Below are 17,405 nucleotides of genomic sequence, written 5' to 3'. Positions count from 1 at the left end.
GATTCGTCAGCATCATACACTCCCAGTCACAACGCCCAGCTAGTAAAAGAAGTAAAAACGCCCAGATGTACACACACAATACACGCCCAGTTGTACTTTAGAAAGCCTCATTTGCATAAATATAAAAATGGTCATAACTTGGCCAAAAATGCTCGTTTTAAAAAAAAACAACAAACACGTTACTCTTATCTACATTGCAGCGCCGATCTGCTGCAATAGGAGATAGGGGTTGCAAAATCTGGTGACAGAGCCTCTTTAAGCTGGACATACAAGGACTAGATGGTTGGCCAAAGGGGTTGAATTTTTTTTTTTGTGCCCATGAATGGCCAGTGCCAACATCCATAGGCGGGAGAGTACCAAAACAAGTGTGATTGCCCAACTTAGATGTTCTCAGGAAAACAGATTTAAATAAGCAGTGCCAGAGGTGTTTGCCACCGCACCTTATAGTGTTTTTTACATGCCCAGTCGGCCTAGTATAACCAACTCACTCACTGAGCTAAGATAAAGCTCATCACTTCACAATTAAAGCCCTTTTCCATTCAGGATACCTACAGCAAATAAAGAAGAAAATAAAATAAAAAAATTATCCGTTTATGGTCAATTACGTTTCACACAAATACATAATTTCCGATGTAGTATTACCTTTTCTTCTTTTTTTTTTTTCCATTGTCTTCACTTCCATGATCTATTTTTGTCACCACGCTCCTAGATGTAACATGTGATCTAGGAGAGGAACTCCCGCCATTGTTTAAAGAAGGCCTTCTTGCGATAAACGAAAAAAAAAAATAATGTAACTGATCATAATGTTATGGCATATTCTAGCAACGTGCTATCAATTTATAAGTTAGGAATACCCTTTGTAAACAGTTTATCTGGGTATTATATGGTACCATTCACTGCCTGTAGGAACGTTTAAAATTAATTTATTAATGAGATATTAAAAACTAGGCACTAATGCGCAAATAGATTTGATAACTGGCATTGGCAAACAGATCCAATGGCTGATACAATGTGTCCAGAGCGTTTGTTCTATGTTGCTGTTTAATTATTAGTATGAACACTTGTATCAGCAGTAGAAAATTTTAGTCTGGTCTGTTTGCCACTGACGTGTACTTTTACCTACGCGTTTCTGCACCCCGATGATTTAGGGGAACGTCCTCAGGGGTAACACAAATGTTAATTATTGTTGCTGGTCAGCACAAATGTGCTGTCAGTCTCTCCCGGCGCGTATACGACACTGGTATCTGGTCGCACACGCGGTGCAAGAACACCGGAGCTATCAAGGCTTAGTCCCACCTCCTTGGTCGCGCCAATGGGACCGCTGACCACTTAGCGTTTCAGGCTGGTGCAGTCGGCCCCCTTGTAGCGGCTATCAGATACATATGCAGCAGCATTACTGGTAAATATAGGAGCTTCAAGCGGCCCCTATTCTCTGAATGTTGGCATTAACCTGGCAGATTACAGGATATATAACGTAGGATGAATATATCGGAGAATGATCCTATATGCTCCGCATCAAACCGCTTCCAAATATGACACACTAAAGCATCCGATATGCGTTACCATGTATGTGGAGAATATAGGATCGTTCTCCGATATATTCATCCTACATTATATATCATGTAATCTGCCAGGTTAATGCCAACATTCAGAGAATAGGGGCCACTTGAAGCACCCCCAGTTACCAGTAATGCTGCTGCATATGTATCGGATTGTCCGCGCCGTTACAAGGGCGGTGACCGCACCAGTGGACGTCACTCTGACACGCTGAGTGGTCGGCGGTCCCGTTGGCGCGACCAAGGAGGTGGGACTGAGCCTTGAAAGCTCCGGCGTTCTCTGACAGCACATTTGTGCTGACTGGCAACAATAATTAACATTTGTGTTACCCCCGAGGACGCTCCCCTAAATCATCGGGGTGCAGAAACTAAAAGTTGCTACTGCTGATACAAGTGTTCACACTAATAATTAAAACAAAATAGAATAAACGCTTTGGACACATTGTATCAGCCATTGGATCTGTTTGCCAATACCTGTTATCAGATCTATTTGGGCATTAGTGCCTAGGCTTTAACCCCTTAATGACCGCCGATAAGCCTTTTCACAGCGGTCATTAGTGGGCTTTATCCTGATGCAATAGCCGTTTCACGGCGCTGCATGAGAATAAAGTAAACAGAGCAGGGAGCCGATAAATCTCCCTGCTCTCAGCTGCCAGATATAGCTGAGGGCGTCCCTGCTCGAACGCATGAGATCGATATTAGTATCGACCTCACCGGTTTAACCCCTCAGATGCGGTGCTAAATAGCGGGCGCCGCATCTGAGTGGTTTTGGAGGGAGGGAGCTCCCTCTCTCTCCCACCGACACCCGGCGATACGATGGCCGAGTGTCTATGTCTCTGATGGCAGACGGGGGCCTAATAAAGGCTCACAGATCTGCCCGTAGTAAATGCCTGCTAGGTCATGCCGGAAGCATGTCCTAGCAGATGCCTGTCTTTTTTAAACGGACAGGCAGGAATGCACTGCAATACAAAAGTATTGCAGTGTATTATAAAAGCGATCGTATGATCGCATAGTGAAGTCCCCAAGTGGGACTAGTAAAAAAGTAAAAAAAAAGTTGAATAAAGTTAATAAAAAAAAGTGAAAAAAAATAAATAAATGAAAAACCCACTTTTTCCCCTTACAAACTGCTTTACTAGTAAAAAAAAAACCACACAATAAAGCAAAAAGTTACACATATTTGGTATCGCCGCGACCGTAACGACCCCGACTATAAAGCGGTTACATTATTTAACCCGCACGGTGAACGCCGTAAAAAATAAAATAAAAAACAATGGAAAAATTGCTGTTTTCTGTTAATCCGTGATAAAAAGTGATCAAAAAGTCGCATCTACTACAAAATGGTACCAATAAAAACTACAAGTCGTCCTGCAAAACAAAAGCCCTCATACAACTGCATCGGCAGAACAATAAAAAAGTTATGACTCTTCAAATATGGAGACACAAAATAAAATATTTTTAAAAAAAAAGTGTTTTTACTGTGTAAAAGTAGTAAAACATACAAAATACATACAAATTTAGTATCTTTGCAATCGTAACAACCCGTTGAATAAAGTTATTGTGTTATTTATACCACACGGGATGCAAAAAAAGAGTGGCGAAATTTCAGGTTTTCTTCAATCCCCCCCCCAAAAAAAGTTAATGAATAAATTATATGTACCCCAAAATGGTGCTATTAAAAAATACAACGTGTCCCATAAAAAACAAGACCTTACATAGCTATGTCGATGCAAAAATAAAAAAGTTATAGCTCTTCGAATGTGACGATGGAAAAACGTAAAAAATGGCTTGGTCATTAGGGCCCAGAATACAAGCAGGGGGAAGGGGTTAATATCTCATTAATAAATTTATTTTAAACGTTCATACAGGCAGTGAATAATCCCTAAATTTGAACGAATACCTTCACTTGGTTTTCCGTAGGTATTATATACTACACCAAGCACTGCAGAACATTACCGTCACTAGTCCAGGACGCTGCATAGTTTTACCCGCACTGCCCAGAACATTGCATCCGTGGGCACCCACAGTCCTACTTCATGCAGAGCATTACATGCCCAAGAGTAGAACACACCCAGGATCCCAGTCCCTAAGGCCTCATGCACACTTCCATCACCGTTTTATCTGCCGTTTTTGACTGATCCGTGTGTCCGTTTTTGTTTCCGTGTGGTTTCCGTTCCGTGTTTCCGTTTTACACGGACGTTGTGCTTCCGTTTAAAAAACGGAAGGTAGACTTCATTTGAACTTGTCACATGTCCCAGGAAACACCCATAGAAAGGTTACAAGAAGTTTTTGGTGGTGTTTTCTGCAGCTTTCAGAGCATAGAGAACAGTTTGGGATTACTCTGCTTGGCTTGCTTTGGTTTTTTGGAGGGAAATGTGTGCATTTACTTACTTATTTTGTGACGCTGGGCACTAGTTCCCTGCTGCCATCTGTGCAGCAAAAGCTCCTTGGCAAGTTCCTCCCACGCGGCGTCCTTTTTATAGCGGTCGTGGTAGCATTCTGCCCGCGTATCCCTCAGTTCTGGGTGATCATGCAGCAATGCTATGAGTCTCTCCACATCCATCTTCAGGAATGAATGTGTACTGTAGTCTGCGAGTCTGTGAACTTTGGCTCACCCAGCCGTTGCTATGTCAACGGATCCGTCAAAAATGGACGGCACACGGAAGCCTTCCGTGTGCCATCCGTTTTTTTGACTGACCCATTGACTTCTATGGGCCACACGGTCACTGAATCACTGACCAAAATAGGACATGCTCTACTTTTGACGGAACGGAACGGATCCGTTTAAATAAGGGCCTGTTCACATCACCATTCGCTTTCCTTTCCGGGGGTTCCGTCGGGTGAACCCTGCAACGGAAAGTGAAAGCACAGCTTCCGTTTCAGTCACCATTGATCTCAATGGTGACGGAAACATCGCTAATGCTTTCCGTTCGTCACCATTCCGGCAGGTTTCCAGTTTTCTGACGGAATCAATAGTGCAGTCGACTCCGACGGAACGCCGGAACGGAAATGAACGGTGATGTGAACCGGCCCTAACTGAAGTGTGCATGGCCCCATTGAAATGAATGGGTTCAGGGTGCTATCAGTGACAAAAACGGATAGCACCCTGAAGGAAAAGACTGAAGTGGGCATGAAGCCTAAAAAGCATACAGGCCCTGTTCACACAGAGTTTTTTTATGAGTTTTTTGGCGCGGAAACCGCTCTGCAAAACTCGTCAAAAACCGCCCGAAAATGCCTCCCATTGATTTCATTGGGAGGCTGACAAGTTTTTTTACCACGAGCGGAAAAAACGTGTCGCAGTAAAAAGAAGCGACATGACCTATCTTGAGGCGGTTTCCGCCTCCAAAACCCCATTTCAATCAGTCAGAAAGGGTAAAAAAAAACGCCTCGACGAGTGTTTTGATGAGTTTTTGTCAAACCACTGTGCAAAAAACGTCTGGAGCAGTTTTTGCAGGAGGAATTTTCCTCATGCAAAAAACTCAGTGTAAACAAAAGAAAGAGAGAGCTACCAGATTCCCTAGTCCAGGCAGCACATTGCATCCTCGTGCACCCGCAGTCCCCAGCTCCTGCAGAGCATTGCATCCCCAGGAGGACAGGACACTGAGAAACCGAAGTCTCTGCAAAGTATTGAATCCCAATGCACCCAGTCCCTACAATATATTCCCTCTCTAGGACAGTGCACCCAGTCAGTTCCTGCGGAGCATTACATCCCCAGCCCCTGCAGAGCATTGCAGCTGTGGCTTACCTCCTGTTGGTGGTATTCTAAGCAGATACTATTTCCTCATGGGCTAAAATTCAGTCTACAGTGTATTAATGTCCGCTGCACAAACACCCGGGAAAACGACACACTTTCAAGCAAACCTCTGAATTGCTCCTCTCGCGCAAGAGTCTGGTCACATGGTCATGACGTCATCATAGGTCCTTTAGACCAGTAAGAATAGGCTCTACCGTGATAATGTCACTCATCCCCTGCACCTCCCCCTCCTCCTCACCAGTGCAGGGATTTCTCTTCTCTTTTTTCCAAGCTCCTCGCTGTTGCTATGGCTATGACCATTCCTGCAACGCAACACCCATGTGACCTGCTCTATGATGGCTGCTGTGATGGGAGGTATGTCATCTCACCGCGATGTTCAGCGGCAGCAGCACAGCCCCTGACACTGGTGCTGGGAGGATATAGCACTGATAGCACAGGGCATCATGCAGGCCACTGGCATGACGGGCGCCTGGTATGGGAGAGGCGTGTGTTAGCGGGGGCCGGGTACAGGGCACATCTGTGAGAGCAGGACGCGGTGGTCGTGCCTGGCCTGGACACTCATACTGGCATCGGGGTGCGTATTGTATTAATATCTTCTTATTACCATGCCATAAGCACACCGAGCAGCCACCCGGGCACTGGGGGCAGAGAGGGGAGATGTGGATTCTGCCATGTACTGCATTTATATTACAGGAGGCTGGGCGAGGAAGGAGTGGGCAGAGGCTGGGGTGGCTGCCTGGCAGCTGCATGCTGAAGGACAGTTTATGGATCAGTGAATAATACATTAACCATTTACAGGCGTCTCTGTCACAGGACTCCGTGCCCAGCTCTTTGTTTCCTCTCTACATACGTGTACATCAATGCATATATATATATCTATCTCCATACAACACACACATATATTCATGCCTGATACAGTGCAGTATGCAATGTGTGTGTGTATATATATATATGTGTGTGTATATATATATATATATATATATATATATATATATATATATATATATTCATATAGCACATAGATGTTCTAAATATCTGCCTACAGGTATATCCATATAGTACATACACATGCTATGCATACATCAGGTATATCCATATATCACATTAACATGCTCATACCATAAACATATACAGGTGTGTTCATATGACGTGTATGCATGCGTGTCTAGTCATATAGCACATATATATATATATATTCATACAGCACATATGTTCTTACAGTTATCGGAGATTATAAGATAACTTGTACCAGTCCTTGTATTTGATAAGAATATGTTTACTCGTGATCTTCTCTGCCTATTTATTATACATTATTCATGAATGTCGTGTTCGGTGACGCTAGGCGTCTTTCTTTGTGTTGTTTGTGAGCGGGTTATTGCCTCCATATTAATAATTGAACTTGACGACTGTAACCCAATACTTCCCTAAAGATCCGTTTTTGGTTTAGTATCACACACGGCACAGTCCATTGTTCATCGCAGCAGTGACTAGGGGGTTAAAACAAATCATCTACATTTCTTATGTTCTCGAAGTCCCAGAGGTCTGAGCCGGATGTCTGCGTGGACTGAGGAGAACTTTCCCTTTATTTCTACTGAGAAAAAGAAAATGAATTGTAGGAGGAGATTAAAGGGTTAAGATTAATATGAACATGTAAAAATGAAATGGGACAGATCTATTTGTTGTTTACGCTGTAGCATTATTTTGCAGTAATACTGTGTAATCCTGAGGTTCGAGTATGGTACAGTCCAGATGTGGAGGTGACGTCATCGGTGTTTATATTGTACATTATGTTTTATGTTACGTTCACCAGTATTTGAAACAACGACATCATGATTTATTTTAATGTGTTTTAAAGTAATATAACATTGAGTGTAGATTAGATTTAGAGCCGGATGATCAAATATTCTGGATTATTAGATCATAGAAGCATGTAAGGGCCTATTCACATCAGCGTTAGGTTCCGTTGATGCTTTCCGTCAGAGGAAGCCATCAACAGAAAAAAAACACGGAACGTTTGTCTCCGTTCCGTAAGGTTTCCGTTGATTTGGCGGAATCGATAGCGCAGTCGACTGTTTTCTTGACAGGCACAAAAAATTCCTCAGGAACCTTGAGGCAGATTTTTAATTGGCAGCGTTTTTTTCACGCTTTTTTTTTCCGATTTTTTTTTTTTTTTTTTCGTTTGGCTCCAAACTAGCGTAGGTTTTTTCTGCCTCCCGTTGATTTCAATGGGAGGTAAGAGGCAGAAACCGCTCGAAGAAAGAGCATGCATCTTTTTTTTTTCCGCGAGCGGCCAAAAGCAGTCTGGGAAAAAGAAACGACTCTGCCTCCCATTGTTGGTGGCGATTTGGGGCATTTCTCGGCGAGGATTGCGAAGTGGTTTCCTCGTCAAAATCAACACCAAAATAAAAAAATGTAAACTGACCCTTAAGACGGAATGCACACGATGCGGAATTTGGTGCGGAAAACCTGCATCAAAACCTCAGGTAGTGCCGCAGGTAAAACCCGCACCTAATAGTTGCGGTTTTAGGTGCAGTTTTTAGATTTCTACACCGAAATAGGTGCATTTATATGCTGCGGATTTTGGTGCGTTTTTGTTTTTTCAAACTAGTCAATTACAAATCCCAGGGAAGGGGTATATGATAGGTCCTCTTTAATTGAGTTTTATGGATATGTATTTTACATGCTTGAACTAGTGTGGGCATGACTAAAGGGACCTAGGCCTTGTTGTAACCTGACCAACACCTTCCTGGCTTGTCCTACTATTGTCAAGTGTATAATGAAGGCTAAGGGTATGTTCACACGCACTAATTACGGACGTAATTCGGGCGTTTTTGCCCGGAATTACGTCCGAAAAATGCGCCTCGATAGCGTTGACAAACATCTGCCCATTGAAAGCAATGGGCTGACGTTTGTCTGTTCACACGAGGCGTATATTTACGCGCCGCTGTCAAATGACGGCGCGTAAATAGACGCCCGCGTCAAAGAAGTGACCTGTCACTTCTTTGGGCGTAATTGGAGCCGTTATTCATTGACTCCAATGAAAAGCAGCGCCAATTACGTCCGTAACTGACGCGGCGTTCAAGCTCCTGCACATGCCGTTACGGCTGAAATTACGGGGATGTTTCCTCCTGAAAACATCCCCGTAATTTCAGCCGTTACGGACGCTGTCGTGTGAACATACCCTAAGTCTACAGTGCGATGAAAGCTTCACTGCAGAAATACATATTCCCTTGCCCAAAGAACACTTTCACCTTTCGGCTGTAATAACCCTCTCCATTTTGCATAAAAAGAGGGCACAAAAAGAAGTTCCCAAATCATCACCTTTCCCCTTTTCAAACTATAGAAGCGCTTTACTGAGAAATTATTGAAGAAACGTGTTTTAGGACTCTGTGTAATTCTGTTACAGTTCAGCGGTATTTGTTTTGAGGACTCTTAACACATTTCCGCCTGCAACTGTCTCTTGACGGCGGGCAGTGCAGGTCCGAATTCTACAGCAACGTCTTTTAGCGTTGTAGAAAAAGCTTATGAGCGCTGTAATGAACGCGCTTTCTCTAAACAGGAGCCTGCTGAATACAGCTGGGATCGGAGGAAACTCTGATCCGAGCTGTTTGACCTTTTGATAGCCGTGGTCCGGGACTGTGGCATGATCATAGGGAATTCCCCTCTTCAATAGTGTCCCCGGAAAGCCGGGACACGGTTGGAGACTGGGGAAACCCTCTGCAGTCAGCCCTGGGGACCTAGAAAAGACCCCAGGGCTGTCTGTTCTATACGCCTGCGGTTAGGGCACACTGTGCTGTGAGACAGTGTAATGTATTAGCATAAGAGAGTATGCTAATACATTATAAGTATAAAATAAAGTTACTAAAAAGTTATTCCTAGTGGGATTAAACAAATGTGACAATAATAATAAAGAAAAAACTCATTATTTAGTATAAAATATATTTTATTGCCCATACATTACCTAAAAACAAAAATCCTACATATATTAGGTATGTACACGACCGTCATAACCTGAAGAATTAATTTCACCGGTTATTTAGAGTAAAATGTGAACGGTATAAAAAATAAATGATAAAAACATGCCAAAAATCTTTTCTTTTTTTTCAAGATTTACGCCGCAAAAATAACGTAATAATTTATTTGTACCAAACTGCACAGAAAAAAAAATACAATTTCTGCCACATGAAACAAGGCCTCATACTCATATAGCCACGTCAATGGAAAAATAAAAAAGTTATGGCTGCTGAGAGGCAAAAAAATGTAGCCGGTCGTTAAGCCTTTTGCCGGCCTGGTCATTCGAGGTTAATACCATGAAAAGAAGCCAGAAACTAATCAAGATGTTTTCCTTATATGAGTGTAATGACAGGGGTTGGATTAAATTACAACCTCCTGCCCAATGGGTTGGGGTCTCAGGTTTCTGTTATAGTTCACATTTCACTGGACTAATTGTGACGACCTAAAAAAAAAAACTTCATACTGGTGGGACATCCCATTTGAAGAATATAGACAGATTGGCAACCACCTGAAACTTGAAATGCGCAAATTTTTGCATAATTTTACTTCCCATGAAAACCATTCCATTAATAACTATATGTTGATCATTGCTGTTTATGAAGTTTAGAAATGTTTCTAGTAACTTACACTCTGCTACGCTGAAAACAGCATCCTCTATAGGGAACAGCATCCTCTATAGGGAACAGCATCCTCTATAGGGAACAGCATCCTCTATAGGGAACAGCATCCTCTATAGGGAACAGCATCCTCTATAGGGAACAGCATCCTCTATGTGTGATGTGGAGCCCCTGCTCAACGAAATCTACAGATGCTTTTAAATGCCTTCATCATTGTCTTTGGGCCTGCCCTAATATTCCGATTTTTTTTGGTCCCGTATTAGATCTTACACAACTCAAAACCTAACAAATTACACTCCTGACACAGCATTGTGGGCAATTTTTGGTTACTTAGACCCAGACACACACAGATGTTCCCAGGGGGCATTATACTACTACATTATGTGGCAGCGGCAGGTGTGAAGGCCATTTTACAAACCTGGTTACATGTCCAGGCCCCACCCTTTGAATGGTTTCTTGACAAATTTTCATACTTATTTAACCCCTTCCCTCTTTGGCCACTTTTGACCTTCCTGACAGAGCCTCATTTTTCAAATCTGACGTGTCACTTTATGTGGTAATAACTCCGGAATGCTTGTACCTATCCAAGTGATTCTGAGATTGTTTTCTCGTGACTATTAGACTTTATGTTACTGGCAAAATTTGCCCGATACATTCAGTATTTAATTGTGAAAAACACCAAAGTTTTGCGCAAAATTGCAAAATTTTGTATTTTTCTCAATTTAAATGTATCTGCTTGTAAGACAGGCAATTATATTTCCACTGATCTGCCTATTCACCGCACAATATGTTGTGCCCCTGGAGAATCTCACACCATAAATTGTTAGGCCCCATGCACACGATTGCGGGCACGGCCGGCCGCTGACTGACAGCCGCATTTTCGGGCCGTGCTCCCATACAAAGTATGGGAGCACGGCCCGCAAAATGCCAAAGAACGGACATGTTCCATAATTCCCGGAACATTTCCACGGCACTGACACCCTTCCGTAGTGCTACGGAAAGGTGTCAGTGTTCAATGAAAGTGAATGGCTCAGTTTTTGCGGACAACGGAGGTTTTTTGCTGTCGTGTGCATGGGGCCTTAAGCGGGTTCTCCTGGGTATGGTAATACCTTACTTGTGGACATAAATTGCTGTTTGGGCACGCTGTAGGGCTAAGAAGGGAAAGACCGCCATTTTGAGCATGGATTTTGCTTGGTAGTTTTTCTGTTTGGGGTTTTGCTGGTATTTCAGTTTATAATATGGGGGCATATGTAATCTGTGCGGAGAACATCAGGGTATAATAATGGGGTAAATAATACAATTATCCATAGATGTGTGTTACGCTGTGAAGCAATCCGTTATGCGCAGGCCGGTGTCACACTGATAAACGGTTTTCTTTCTTATCCCCCTTCTGTAACGCTCTGCACCTTTTGGGGACTTTTTCTCCTTCGTAGTTTGGGAAATATTGCTGGGAAAGTTTTGCGCTGGTATAATACGGGCACCCTCGCTTCCAGCGGATGTGCTTTGTCCCTTCCCTTTTCTAGTTCCTAAATACTAGGGCCCTGAAACTGAAGGAATGTTCCCCTCCGGCCTGCGCATTGAGATTTTTTTTCATCACCGCATTACTAGTGCAAATTATTTTATTATTCAGTTGATTGAGCGGTGTGCGGGCTTGTTTTTTTGGCGAGACGGGCTGTAGATTTTATTGCTACCATTTTGGAGCACATACGACTTTTTGATCACTTTTTATTTATTTTTTTTGGTAGAGGAAATTACCAAAAACAAGCAATTCTGGAATAGTTTTTTATTGGTTTTGTTTCGGCATCCACAGTGCGCCATAAATTACATGTTAACTTTATTCTGCGGGTCGATACGATTACGGCGATACCAAATTTATATAGTTTTTTTTTAATGTATTGCAGCTTTTGCACAATAAAATCACTTTTTTTATAAAATCATTTGTTTTCTGTGTCGCCATATTCTAAGACCCATAACTTTTTTACTTTTGCTTGGATAAAGCGGTGTCAGGGATTATTTTTTGCGGGACGGATTGTCGTTTTTATTAGTACTATTTTGGAGTAAATGTGACTTTTTGATCATTTTTTATAGCATTTTTTGGGAGGAGATGTGACCTAAAAACAAAGATTCTGGCGTTGTTCTTCATGGTTTTTTTTTTACGCCGTTCACCCTGCGGGATAATTTACATAATAGTTTTGTAGTTTGGGTCGTTACGGATGCGGCGATACCAATTATGTATAGTATTTTTTATATTTTACGGTTTTTCCCATAATAAAAGACTTACTATGGAAAAAAAGGCGGTTTAGCTTTTTTCCTTACTTGAAACTTGTGTGTTTTTATTGTTTTACAACATTTTTATTAACTTTTTTTTACTTTTTCAACTTGTCCCACTAGGGCACTTGAGGGCCTGATGCGCCAATCACTACTCTAATACACTGCACTACATACGTAGTGCACTGTATTAGCGCTGTCAGTTGTATTAGGCGGGTCCTTATCGGCTCCCGTACAAGGCAGACTCGGACGCCATTATTTGGCCTCCGATTGCCATAGCAACCCAGCGATTGCGTCGCTGGGTTGCCGGTCGGGTTAAAACCCATCAGATGCTGCGCTCTATTGAGTGCAGCATCTGAGGGGTTAATCAGCTGGATCGGAGAATAGCTCCGGTCCTGGCAGTTACAGGAAGGTGCCAGCTGTATAATACAGCTGTCACCCCGCGGTGATGGTGTCGGCTCTGCTTCTGAGCCCGCACCATCACTGCGACGTAACTGTACTGCGGTTTGCGGGAACACCTTCCCGACAGCGCCGTATATATACGACGGATGTCAGGAAGGGGTTAAGATGGATTGGATGGAGGCATCCCTCCATAAAGAACTTCCCCCCCGTTTTATTTGTTTCCCCCCCCCCCTTTATTTTTTATTCTTGTAACCCAAATTTGAAAAGGTTTCATAAACATAATTGTGAAGAAAAAAAATATAACAAATCTACAGATGCTTTATGCACTAAATTCTCACTAGTCAAGGGAGTGGCACCTGGATCATAGGACATGATTGTAAGTGCCCCATCTAAGATCAAACAATAAGGACCATAGGTTTCTATTCAACAATGGTTGGTGAGTGAAATGAAATCTCAGGTATAGCCCTAGAGCAGATATACAGATGTATTTATCACATTTCTCCTTGTCTGTCCTTTTGTTGGTTGGGAGGGAGCAGGTGTTGTAGAGAATCTAGGAAAAATTGATTGTGTCCGCTAGTACAATACATTATAAAATCTTATACAGGTGGGAACTGGTTGAGTAAAATAAAATGGAAACCTGGCAAATCCCATTAAAGACAAAAAGATAAAAAAACACCGCAGGTGCGTTGACGACTAAGCAATTTCATTAGAGGCGATGGGACATCAATAATGAAGTAAAGTTTTTGTTAACTTGTTGTTCTATTGCTTCTTTTAAAAAAAATTGGCTAGAAGCGCACATTTTAATTTTTTTTTAAAGTATTTATTTTCACTTGAAGCAACGCTAATAAGTATCTCTAGCAGTCCCGTGACAATTTCCCACGGGTTGCAGCACCCTCCTTAATGCCAAGCTGATTTTGTGCCTTCTAGTACAACCTAAAGGGGTTGTTCGGGTACGGTTTTTTATACTGATGACCTATCCACATGATAGGTCACCGGTACATGATCGATGGGTACTGATCAGCTGTTCCGGCTGCCTGCGGACAACGAATGTCCATGACGGAAGCAGATGGCACCGTTCACAGCATAGCGCCCGTGCTGCCGCTGTACTGCAGCTCTGCTCCTATTCAAGTTAATAAGAGCAGAGTTGCAGTACTTCAGCATGGCCGCTATGCAGTGTACGGAGCCATCTGCTTCTGACACCGTCCACTGCATAATATCCGGAAATAGCCGGAAAAGCTGATAGGTGGGGGTCCAACACCAGGACCCCGCACTATCATATACTAATGACCTATCCTGTGGATACCAGTATGAAAAACCACCCCGTGCCAGGACAACACCTTTAACCAGGTGAGAAGATTAACTATATTTCACCTCATGACTGAATTTTATGAGGTATAATCACAGGAAACGCGGTGCTTGTTTATAATGGGATATATTAGTTAGGATGTTCTATGCTTCCACTTCGTTCTGTTAAAAATTATGTAATGTTTTAAAACCCGTGTCAAAAAAAGACAAAAGTACGATATCTATACTGGCTAACCAGAAAAATGATGTTCGCACGCTTTCCTAGCACACAGGCTCCTTCATCAGGCAAATTTACAAATGAATGACTTGAAAAGCACAACATTTAAGGTGTTACACAAAGACAATTTTACATGAGGTGATACATCATTAAGATAAGCCGGGGGAATAAAATTGAGGTTATAGGGGTGATGTTTTAGGAGATAAGGGATCTGGAGTCAGTCTGATGGGGGATGTGACGTGTGTCCATGTAGTAGCTCATAAATCCGGGTGTTAGATTGAGGCCTTGTGTCAATGACTGGAATTTTATCATCAGCTTGAATTCCCACATTTTTCTATCTCTGTCGTTCTTAACCCCTTCCCTCTTTGGCCACTTTTGACCTTCCTGACAGTCTCATTTTTCAAATCTGACGTTTCACTTTATGTGGTAATAACTTCGGAATGCTTTTTTTTCTTTTTTAAATCAAATAGTTTTTATTGACACAATTTTAAAATTATACAAACCTGCAGTACATAAGACAACCCCCCAAAAATATCCCACCCACTTGCAAAACGTACTATGCACAATAAAAATTCACCCGAGCACAACAGGCCACTCATCCCTACTCCACCTGCCCCCAGGCCTCCTATTAAATCCACAACAAAGAATAACAAAATTATTGCATAAGTCCAGCACGCATAGCGTTTATAAGAGCGGTAGATGGTAACCCCGGCGACCTCAACCAATGTGTCCATTGACCTTCAAACTTTCTGGGAGCACTACGCTTGAGATAGATCCCCCTCTCCAGCAGAATAGTACCATTCATATGATTAAGCAACTCCCTGTGTGTCGGTGCAAAGGAATCCAACCAACCCATAGCTATCAACTTACGAGCCTGATATAATATTTTTTGAATTGCCAGTTTTTGTAAAACAGGAACCTTAAGATCATCAACGTACCCCAGTACACCCACTAGCGGAACACATGGCACCTGGAGACCAAATACCCTATCAACCAATGCAAATACTTCCTCCCAATACCCCTGCAGGATGGAACACCCCCCACATCATATGAATAAGATCTGCCCGGTCCTCCAAACAGCGTGGGCAGCCCGCATCAGGTCGAAGACCCATTTTCTGCAACAACACCAGAGTACGATAAACTCTATGAAGCAAAATAATTGAGATCTACGGTGTGCCACATTAAGTGAGATCGATTGAACATGCGCCAATATGTTTTTCCAAACATCTACAGAAATATTTCCCACATCACGTGACCACTTTTCCCTCACCTGATCCAGAGGCGACTCCAACACAAAACCCAACAATTGCCCGTATAAGAACGAAATAACACCCTTCACGTTGCCGCCAGTCTCAAGCACATTCAAAACAACAGAAGCCTGTAATTCCGGTGGGGATTCTCCATAATGCGCAGTCAAAGCATGCCGCAGCTGCAAATACTGATGGAAGAGAGTATTAGTTAGAGTAAACTTATCTTTTAACTGTTGAAAGGATTTAAGAACACCATCCGTCTATACATGTGAAATAAGAGTAACTCTGGCAGACTCCCACTGCTCAAACCCCTGCAATTGATACAACTCTCATATCGTAACATTCTGCCATAAAGGAGTGAGCCGAGTAACTCCCGTGATACCATGGAGATCCCTGGTCTTCCACCAGACTTTATGCATTAAAAAGAGGGTCGGCATAGGAACGGGAGGAAGTCTAAAGCGCTGCGCTTCCAACAGAGAAAACAAGGAACCACGCCCCAGCAAATACACTTGAGCCTCCACAATCCGGAGTCCCCCCAAACTTTAAAATGTTGCAATTGAGCCGCCAAAATGTACATCTGGGGATTAAGAACTGCCAAACCCCCCTCATCCGTAGGCAACTGCAATGTTTCAAGCTTAATTCTGGGCGTACCCCGTCCCCATATAAATCCGCGAAAGATTTGATTAATTCTGCAAAACAGAGATTTAGGAAGCCAAACCGGCGAGTTATGGAGTACATAAAGCAGCTGCGGCATGAAAGAGGCTCTGTCACCAGATTTTGCAGCCCCTATCTGCTATTGCAGCAGATAGGCGCTGCAATGTAGATTACAGTAACGTTTTTATTTTTAAAAAACGAGCATTTTTGGCCAAGTTATGACCATTTTCGTATTTATGCAAATGAGGCTTGCAAAAGTACAACTGGGCGTGTTGAAAAGTAAAAGTACAACTGGGCGTGTATTATGTGCGTACATCGGGGCGTGTTTACTACTTTTACTAGCTGGGCGTTGTGTATAGAAGTATCATCCACTTCTCTTCACAACGCCCAGCTTCTGGCAGTGCAGCACTGTGACGTCACTCACAGGTCCTGCATCGTGTCGGCACCAGAGGCTACACTTGATTCTGCAGCAGCATCAGCATTTGCAGGTAAGTAGCTACATCGACTTACCTACAAACGCCGATGCTGCTGCAGAATCATCTGTAGCCTCTGGTGCCGACACGATGCAGGACCTGTGAGTGACGTCACAGTGCTGCACTGCCAGAAGCTGGGCGTTGTGAAGAGAAGTGGATGACACTTCTATACACAACGCCCAGCTAGTAAAAGTAGTAAACACGCCCCGATGTACGCACATAATACACGCCCAGTTGTACTTTTACTTTTCAACACGCCCAGTTGTACTTTTGCAAGCCTCATTTGCATAAATACGAAAATGGTCATAACTTGGCCAAAAATGCTCGTTTTTTAAAAATAAAAACGTTACTGTAATCTACATTGCAGCGCCTATCTGCTGCAATAGCAGATAGGGGTTGCAAAATCGGGTGACAGAGCCTCTTGAAGATCATCTTCAGCAAACTAATTCTACCCACCAATCCCAGTGGTAGTTTACCTCACGCTTCAGTTTCCATTTTAAATTTTCCCAGAAGTGCCAACATATTCAGAGGAATAAAATCTAAAACCCGGCGAGTGATTTGCACCCCCAGATATTTAAACTGTGCCATAACAGGTACTATACCCAGATTAGACGGTAAAGAATATGTTAGCGGATCTACTGGAAGCAGGGCCGACTTATTCCAATTGATAGTAAGACCTGATTATGCACCAAACAGAGTAATAGTACAAACAGCCTGAGAAACTTCAGAATGCTTTTACCTATTCAAGCGATTCTGAGATTGTTTTCTCGTGAAACATTAGACTTTATGTTACTGCCAAAATTTGCTCGATACATTCAGTATTTTATTGTGAAAAACAACAACAAAATTTTGCGAAAAATTGCAAACATTTTCAGTTTTCTAAATTTAAATGTATCTG

The 17,405-nt window shown here is 42.7% G+C and overlaps 1 protein-coding gene and 1 long non-coding RNA gene across 4 annotated transcripts in view; one reads left to right on the top strand and one right to left on the bottom strand.

Moving 5' to 3' along the window:
- Positions 1-241: 241 nt before the first annotated feature.
- Positions 242-5,857, bottom strand: LOC142742349 (uncharacterized). The gene is made up of 3 exons (XR_012881359.1): positions 5,299-5,857; positions 643-762; positions 242-548 (listed from the first exon to the last, which is right to left on the bottom strand). It is a non-coding gene; the product is annotated as an uncharacterized LOC142742349 (long non-coding RNA).
- The window catches only part of DTX3 (deltex E3 ubiquitin ligase 3), a 79,735-nt gene continuing 67,847 nt past the window's right edge, over positions 5,518-17,405 (top strand). For 2 of the 3 annotated variants that reach the window (XM_075851973.1, XM_075851974.1), the window contains exon 1: positions 5,518-5,661. The gene's annotated coding sequence lies outside the window, so the exon portion shown is untranslated. The other variant, XM_075851972.1, reaches the window with a different exon arrangement.

The sequence above is a fragment of the Rhinoderma darwinii genome, chromosome 2 (assembly GCF_050947455.1).
Source record: "Rhinoderma darwinii isolate aRhiDar2 chromosome 2, aRhiDar2.hap1, whole genome shotgun sequence".
NCBI classification, from domain to species: domain Eukaryota; kingdom Metazoa; phylum Chordata; class Amphibia; order Anura; family Rhinodermatidae; genus Rhinoderma; species Rhinoderma darwinii.
Note: the sequence above shows the minus strand (reverse complement) of the source record. Positions and strands in the feature narration are given on the sequence as shown.